We start from the raw sequence: 6,970 nt of genomic DNA on the forward strand, positions 1-6,970 counted from the left end.
TTGTCCCTTCGTTGTGCATCCTTTTCCTCCCCTTCTTCCTTATCTCCTTTTTTACTTCTTATTCCTTTTTCATAGGGGGGGCTAAAGGTCTCAACCACTTTCTTTTGTATTCTAGCCTTTCTAACTGCAGCCTGGTTAGCATTCTCCTGTATCCATCTTGGTGTGGCGGTGACTTTCCTCTTGCCTCTTTTTGAGCTTATGTTTTTAATGTTAGGCTTTTCCTGAGCTGTGAAGGTGATGCCAAACAAGTTGGAGGTTTCACTTGGTCTGTCTTCTGCCTTGTTTCCCACTTCCTTTGCTGTAAAGGTAAATTGATTCTCAGTTTCGATGGTCTTTTGATTACCCTGACCATTTTTTCCCTGAAATTTGATTTTTCCTTTCCCTTTAGACACTGTCATCCATCCTTCATCCTCTTCCGAACTTCTACTTTTAACTTCACTTCCACTTATTTTGTCCCATTTGATTGTTGAGCTTTCATTCCTTCCTTTATGCATTACCATTAGAGTTCTTTGACGCCTCATTCAGGTCTTTACTTTCTTTGTTGCTTGCATTTGTGTCTCGTTTGTACTGTTTTTGTTATCACTTCCTCTGGGTTCAGGATGTAAAATCCTGCAGTTCTCGTCACTGTGACCCTGAGCTTTACAATTAAAGCAGTACTCCGGCACATTTTCATACTCCACCCTTTGATTAGTAGACTCTAGCTCTCCATCTTCATTCTTGACCACAATTTGGATTTCCGAGATCTGAGCCTTAGTGATGTCAATCTCCACTTTAATTTTTGTCGTAGTTGGTTTAGTTTTTGAAAGGGTTGCTTTATCCGCAATGATTGGAACTCCAATAGGAGGCACAATTCTACAGAGTGCATCCCATTCAAAAAATGCCATCTCAGATCTGTAAGATTGATCCAGACTAGAGCTAAGGTGGTATCAGCCTCGGGCCTAAAATCAGACTTCCATTTTAGCAGTTTCATTTGCGTATTGCAGAGGGTAAGGAAGTTCCTACCATACACATTTCTATGATCTTCCTCTAAATCAAAATCCAAAAAGATATGGTGCGTATTGTAGGCTCCTATCTTGACAGATCCTTTTAGAAGAATAGACGTCTTAAACTCGTCCCTAATTTTCTCAATCGAGGGGTGAATTTTTGTGAACTTACCTATGAGGGTGAGCTTGCAGGTTTCAGCTAACATATCATTTTCTTCCTTAGAGAAGGAGACGACTGGTTTTCCTTCTTTCAAGTCATAGGGCCGATGTGGAAGTCGTATCTTCCTCCTTGAACCATTTCCTCCTAAAGCTGCTGCAAAATTTAGAGGCGGGCCTGTTTTGCTGCTCTGGCTGTTAGGAGTTGGGGTGATTTTAAGATTATTCAATGGAGGAAAATCCATTTGTTGTTGGCTTTGTGAGTCTAGATTGTTTCTCTTCGCAACCTGGGTTGTTCTGTGAGTTTCCATGGAGAGCTCCGATGACCGGAGCTCCGAGGTTCGCCGTCAACGGTCATAATGTTACCGTTGGTGAGCAAGTTTTAGAGAGAAGTTGGAGTTCAATGGAGAAGTACATAGGAGTTAGACAATGAAAATGGGAAAGATGGGTTGCAGAGATTCGAGATGTAAGAACGAATAAACGATGTTGGTTGGGAAGTTTTGACACTGCGCTTGAAGCTTCTTTGGCTTATGACAAGGCAACCATTGAAATAAAAGGTGCTAATGCTGTGACAAACATTATCGAGCCACCATCGAAGGATAGCAACACCATCCACCAATAAGGAAAACAAAAGACATGCAGATCCATGTATGTTTAGTTACTTTATTGGTTCAACTTTTCATAGGTTTATCCATTTCACCTTTGAAATTATGAGTTCAAAAGTTGAACGTTTAGTAGTTGAAAGACATGAATGTAAATAAGAAGGTTTCGTTAGGGGGTAGAGTCTGGGGGCTAGCCCCATATCTTCTTCCCCTTATTGGTAGAAGTATTTAGTAATCACATATAATTTTACTATTTGTTGCTTCATTTTTCTTGGTATCTTAATATTTTACTGCCATTTGTTTTCTTATAGAAATTCGTTTTCCTAATAAATTCTCTTTTGAGCTGATGGTCATTGGAAATAATCTTTCTTCACAAAATGAAAGAAAGGTTAGTGTATATTTTATTACCTTCTCCATACTCTATTTGTGGAATTATACTATATATATATATATATATATATATATTATTGTTGTTATTGAACTAATTAATTGGAGGAACATGAATAGCTATGATTTATGTATTGATGAAGCGGAGTTGTTTTTGTTGTATTCCTTGTAAATATTTGCTAAAAGAACATTATCTTAAAAATGCTACTTTTCTAGATAAATCTTGGGTTAAAAAAAAGTTTAGACAATATATTTTTGATGTAGCAGAAATGTTCAATATAGTTTAACATATATCCTAAAATAAGTAATTGGAAGATATTTTTTAAATAATAGTTCACTTGAAATTTTTCTGAAAAGCTAAATTATTTACGTGAAGCTACTATTTCTTTGCTTCCTTAACATATTGTGAGGAGCTTGACATAGAAATTTGATCAGAGTTATTTATTACGCTGTTTTATATCACATAAATTTTTACCCATTTTTTTCATTAAATAGATTAGTCGTATGTTTAGGTCAATTTTGTACATTTCTCACTAAATGTAAATTCATTCTTAATATGGATTAAGGCGATACTATTTTTCTTTTTAAATTAATAATAATCATGCTTTAGTTTCAAACATGATTGAGTAAATAGAGATGTCCTGATAAGACAAATATATATAAAATCACACGGTACACATTTTTGGCTTGATTTTGGCATGACAAAAGAAACAAATTCATGAGGTTGAATAGACCAAAGCATACTCTTATATTCACAATTCTTTGATAGATTTATGACTTCTTTTCTATTTAAAAAATTAAAGGAGAGCCAAATAAAAGTGAAATTGGAATTTTATGTGAGATTATGCTTGTGATTTGTGACAAGTGACACAAAATAAACATACATATGTATCTTTAAATAAAAATCAAGTATGTAAATTTTTTTAGAGTTGAATAAAGATAGCTACTTATGGATAGATACATGTTGTTATATAAACAGATAAATATACGAATTGTGATTCTTAGAGTCGAGATTTTTTAATCTGTTAGATCAGTTTCCAATTCCCTCTAGAAATTTAAGAAGGATTAGGGTATATAAAATTACCTCGTATTAATAAATGATTAATGAATATTTTTATGCACATAATAAAGAAAGAATTTCTTATCATAAATGATTTAACACACTAGTGACGTTCTTTGTTGCTTTCTCTTATCGTAAAGCCATGGCATCCAAGAATCACAAAACCAGGCCATCAGAAAGCCCTCAAAATAAGATATTACTAGAAAATTAACCATTCTAGTCGAAAGAAGTTCTTTTGTCTTGCCCTATCCTATTAGATTTTACTAGTGGGGCTACAATCTAACGACCCCTTCTAATGAGAATAAAGGGAAGGTCAAATGGGAAAAGTCAAAGCGATGTGAAAAGGCACGTCAAAAGAAAATCATTATTAAGAATGAAAATGTTGAGATGATTTCAATGAAGAGTATGCTTTGGTCTATTCAACCTCATGAATTCTTTTGTCACACCAAAATCAAGCTCAAAATGTGTACCGTGTGATTATATATATATTTGTCTTATCAGGACATCTCTATTTGCTCAACCATGTTTGAAACTAAAGCATGATTATTATTAATTTAAAAGAAAAATAGTATCGCCTTAACCTATATTAAGAATGAATTTTACATTTAGTGAGAAATGTACAAAATTGACCTAAACATACGACTAATCTATTTAATGAAAAAAATGAGTAAAAATCTATGTGATATAAAACAACGTAATAAATAACTCTGATAAAATTTATATGTCAAGTTCCTCCCGATATGTTAAGGAAGCAAAGAAGTAGTAGCTTCATGTAAATAATTTAGCTTTTCAGAAAATTTTCAAGTGAACTATTTTTTTTTAAAAAACTTCAAATTACTTATTTTAGGATATATGTTAAACTATATTGAACATTTCTGTTACATCAAAAATATATTGTCTAAACTTTTTTTTAACCCAAGGTTTATCTAGAAAAGTAGCATTTTTAAGAGAATGTTCTTTTAACAAATATTTACAAGGAATACAATAAAAACAACTCTGTTTCATCAATACATAAATCATAGCTATTCATGTTCCTCCAATTAATTAGTTCAACAACAACAATATATATAGTGTAATTCCACAAATAGAGTATGGAGAAGGTAATAAAATATACACTAACCTTTCTTTCATTTTGTGAAGAAAGATTATTTCCAATGACCAACAGCTCAAAAGAGAAGTTATTAGGAAAACAAAATTTCCATAAGAAAAAAAAATGGCAGTAAAATATTAAGATACAAAGCAAAATGAAGCAACAATTAGTAAAAATTATATGTGATTACTAATAAATACTTCTACCAATAAGAGGGGAAGAAGATATGGGGCTAGCCCCCGGACTCCCCCCCTAACGAAACCTTCTTATTTACATTCATGTCTTTCAACTACTAAAATGTTCAACTTTTGAACTCATAATTTCAAAGGTGAAATGGATAAACCTATGGAACGTTGAACCAATAAAGTAACTAAACATACATGGATCTGCATGCCTTTTGTCTTCCTTATTGGCGGATGGGGTTGCTTTCCTTCGGTGGTGGCTCGATAATGTTTGTCACAACATTAGAACCTTTTATTTCAATGGTTGCCTTGTCATAAGCCAAAGCAGCTTCAAGCGCAGTGTCAAAACTTCCCAACCAACGTCGTTTATTCGTTCTTACATCTCGAATCTCTGCAACCCATCTTCCCCATTTTCGTTGTCTAACTCCCCTGTACTTCTTTACATTTTCTTGGAGAAGTTTTGTATCTTTTTTCTCTTTGGACGATACCATCTTTGAAGTGACCTTGGTTTATCCATTTCTGATGATAATTTCTTTACAAATCCTTTTATGTTGTTTGGACTTCTCACCTTGAAGATTTTCCTCCTCATCACTGGACGAGTCTGTGGCGTCATTGTCTGTTATGTAAATATGTACAACACGTGGCAAGACAACAGAACGTTCGCCCATTAAGTTGCTTTTTTTTCCTCTGATAATTTTTGAGGGTTTTTTGACTACCTCATTTTCGTGAAGTTCATCTTTGGAAGCCATTGCTTCATGAATGAGAACAAACAAAAAATTAGAAAAAGTCCATTCAATCAGGCATGTATATACAATTCATTAATAATCAAATTATTTTTATTTATGTACTCTCTCTCTGTCAACTTGATTGTCTGATTTTGACCTAGCACAAAGTTTAAGAAAATAAACAAACTAAATTCAAATTGTCAACTCCGAAATTCCATATCATAAGGATAAAAAGGAAATGAAAAAAATATTATCTTAGTCTCAATTTAAGTGGCTCTTTGAGTTTTGAGAGTCAAATAAGTTTTGACCGTGACTTTTGTCACACAACTTTCAAAAACTTTGAATGGTCAATTACTTGACTTATACTCCCTCCGTTTCACAAAGAATGACCTCCTTTCCTTTTTAGTCAGTTTCAAAAAAATGACCTCTCTCCTTTTTTGGTAACATTTTACTTTTTACTTTCCACGTGGCATGTTTAAGACCACAAGATTAAGGGCAATTTTGTACATTTGACATAACTTTAATTTAGGACACAAGATTTAAAAGTCTTCTTTAATTTCTTAAACTTCGTGCCAAGTCAAACCAGACCAATCTTTTTGAAATGGAGGGAGTAGTAATTTTTACATAATTTTCGAATATATATAATTTTATTTTGAAAACCTTATAGATTTAATACCTGAATTTACCATCACAATTTGAAAAATTTGACTCTCGAAGTCTTAAATATCCCATAAAAATTGTAATAGAGACACTATTAGAGAACATATTTCCCTGATAAACATGTTTTGCTTTCAAGGATGAACATACCTTTATGACAATTGTACTAAATTCCCTCGGAAGGAAATGAGTTATCTTGCCGTTTTACCTTTTTTTTAAAAATAAATAAATTGTCTTTTCACATTTCTTAGGTGTAAAGAATGTAGATCTCTTATTAAAAAAAAAAAGGTTATTAAACTAAAAGAAATTTGTATAGGATTGGAAAATAATTTCTCCTGGAATTTATATCCACTTTCACAAATGAAAGACTCTAGAATTTACATGAAATAAGATCTCTTGTCCTTTTTCCAATTTAAATACAAAAAAAATGACATTTTTAAATTTTCTTACATATAAAAATGAAGATCTTTTAAGACTAAAACATCTCTTATTTATAAAAATGCTATAAAAGTAAAAAGAATTTTGAAAAGGACTAGAAAATTATCTCTCTCAAGATCACTTAAAATCCTAGATTCACTTTTGTTATGTTATTTCTCTAGAGTTTCAAATAGAAAAAATTCATATAGTCCATCATGAGTTTCATATAGTTCAAAAGATAAAATGCTCAAACACAAACAGATCTAAAGCATATATGGAATCAAGAAAACGAGATATCTTGTCAGCTCCTTACAAATTGAATAAAATATAATATTATTTTCAGATCTCTTATGTGTAAAAAAAAATGAATATATCTTATAAAAGGACATAAATTAATTAATTTATTTTTGTAAAAGACTAAAAAATAATTTCAAATAAAAGCACATACAAACTCACATGTCACATTTCATAAAGAAGATGAAAATTAAACATACCTGAAAGAGGAACTCAAGAACTCTCACAAATCAGTAATTTTATTTTTTTGCCTTGTTGTTAATTATTTTACCTTTGATGGTCATTTATATAGTTGAAACTAAGGGTGTCAATCGTATAGGATCGGGTCGATCCGAAATCGGCCCAAATCAGTAGAAGCCCACAAAGGAATATTCGTTGGAGGCACGAACTTTTAGAGAATCTCTTTGTCAATTTTTT

At 32.2% G+C, this 6,970-nt stretch overlaps 1 pseudogene; it reads right to left on the bottom strand.

The window, feature by feature from the left end:
- Positions 1-4,640: 4,640 nt before the first annotated feature.
- The window catches only part of LOC107059200 (ethylene-responsive transcription factor CRF1-like), an 8,258-nt pseudogene continuing 5,928 nt past the window's right edge, over positions 4,641-6,970 (bottom strand).

The sequence above is a fragment of the Solanum tuberosum genome, unplaced genomic scaffold (assembly GCF_000226075.1).
Source record: "Solanum tuberosum cultivar DM 1-3 516 R44 unplaced genomic scaffold, SolTub_3.0 scf00959, whole genome shotgun sequence".
Taxonomy (NCBI): Eukaryota; Viridiplantae; Streptophyta; class Magnoliopsida; order Solanales; family Solanaceae; genus Solanum; species Solanum tuberosum.